The sequence below is a fragment of the Cynara cardunculus genome (genome assembly GCF_001531365.2).
Source record: "Cynara cardunculus var. scolymus isolate 2C chromosome LG 3, CcrdV1, whole genome shotgun sequence".
In the NCBI taxonomy this organism is placed as follows: Eukaryota; Viridiplantae; Streptophyta; class Magnoliopsida; order Asterales; family Asteraceae; genus Cynara; species Cynara cardunculus.
The window spans coordinates 12,325,053-12,327,247 of NC_037530.1; the positions used below are offsets into that span (position 1 = coordinate 12,325,053).

Consider the following 2,195-nt stretch of genomic DNA (forward strand, 5'->3'; position numbering starts at 1 on the left):
TTCTTCTTCTTCTTCTTCTTCTTCTTCTTCTTCTTCTTCTTCTTCTTCTTCTTCTTCTTCTTCTTCTTCTTCTTCTTCTTCTTCTTCTTCTTCTATGTTCTATAAATTTATTATGAGCTAATCACCCTTTTGGATGTGGGTGTGAGTCAAACTTAAGAACTTGAAGCCACACTTGGGTGTTACCATTGTTATTAATTCTTAAGCTTGGTAACTTTAAGTCGAGACTTAAGGTCAATGCGGATAAGCCGATCAATTTGAAATGTTAATATTATTTTTGATCTTAAGATGGATGGATTCGAAATACGGCTAAAGTGATGCACAAAGATTTGAGAGAGTCTTTGATAACCATGTAGAGATACGGATTTTGCATGTTTTTAGCTAATGTTCAAATATTTGTCGAGATTTATACTACAAAGAGATTTGAGTATAAAACTTCAGGCTAGTGGAACTTGATATCTTTTTATCTGTTAGCTAATTCAGCAAGCTTAAAATTGATAATAGTGTGCACTTTGTGGGCATTCCGTGGGCACAATATATGAAAATTCACTTTCGAGAGATTGGAGTATTTATAGAAGTCCCATGAGTTTCCGACCATACTGTTCCTACAATCTTCTTAAGGAAAACTTACACTTATACCCATCTCTTAATTTGAAAAGGTTTATTTCATATTCTAAGCTTTTTACCAACAAAATTCAACTTTTATTCACAAACCGAAACATGCTCAAGAAGTTCATGAAACTCTCTGATTCTCAGTAGTCCAATCCCTGTGGAAATGATCTTGGTACTATACCACTTTATTACTTGAAGCGATTATAGTGTCGGCGTGCACTTGCACTGCCACTGTGGGACTTTGTGCCCACTGTGTGAACACTTACGATTCCAAGCCATCAAGTTTTTAGCACCGCTGCCGGGGATTGGTGCGATTTTTATCCTGAGATATTGAATTTCGTTAGAGCCTTGGTCATTTGTTTCAATCGCATCTTCCGTGTTGTACACCACGGATACAACAAGGTGAACTTTTAACTCTTGATCTTGAGTTAGAAAGAACCATTAGCAGACGTAAAAGAGGTAGAAATAATCGGCGAAATCCCACTTTAAACCGTACCATGGGGGATAATCTACCTCCTAGGGAAGCCACGATAAAATTGCCAATGACAAAAATAGAGGCATACGGGACTACGCAACTCCCGTATTTGGTCAATTCGTCGCGGGAATAGGTAGACCCGAAATGACAGAAACACCTTTTGAACTAAAACCGATAATGTTTCAAATGATTTCCCCGATGGATCAGTTTGGGGGATTATCGTCGGAAGATCTACACTCTTATTTAAAATCTTTTATAGGAATGACGGATCATTTTAAAATTCCCGGAGTCACACAAGAAGCCTTATGCTTGGCACTTTTCTTTTACACATTAAAGGATAGAACTAGAGCATGGCTAAATTGTCAACCACCAAACTTGATCCTCACTTGGAATGATTTGGCAGAAAAATTTCTAAAAAAATACTTTCGTCCGACAAGGAATGTAAAAATTAGAAATGAAATTATGACGTTTCGCCAAGAAGAAGATGAACCGGTTTTGGACGCATGGGAGAGATTCAAAGACCTTCTATGGAAATGTCCTCACCATGGAATCCCGCATTGTATTCAAGTGGAAACATTTTATAGTGGATTTTCTAGTGCCGCTAAAATAATTCTTGACACTACAGCTGGTGGCGCTTTCACAGCTAACCTATAACGAGGGATATGACATCTTGGAACGAATTTCTAATAATAATACTGAATGGTCTAACCCTCATGCTGTTGTTACTAAATCTTCCTCGGGCATTCATGAACTTGATGCAATCTCTTTTTTAAATGCTCAAATTTAGCTTTAACTAATTTGGTTAAAAACAATTTAAACTTGAATGGGGAAATCAAGTTCAATCCATAATGTCTAATCCATCTATGACCGAATGTTGTGTTTTATGCGGTAAGAGCCATTCTTATGAATTTTGCCCAAGAAACCCCGTTTCGGTAAATTATGTTGGAGGTCATGTTAGAAATAGCCCATTTTCTCCCACATACAATCCAAATTGGAGAAATCACTGAAATTTCTCATGGGATGGAGATCTTGGACTTCAACCCCCCGAAGCAACCCAAGCCTAAAATCAACCTTTAAATTCCTCGGGATTCCATCAAGGTGGTCATCACAT

General features: G+C 37.5%; 1 non-coding gene across 1 annotated transcript; it reads right to left on the bottom strand.

Annotated features, from left to right (window-relative positions):
- Positions 1-1,528: 1,528 nt before the first annotated feature.
- LOC112510605 lies at positions 1,529-1,635 on the bottom strand. Its single transcript, XR_003068983.1, has one exon. It is a non-coding gene; the product is annotated as a small nucleolar RNA R71 (small nucleolar RNA).
- Between the last annotated feature and the right edge of the window lie 560 nt (positions 1,636-2,195).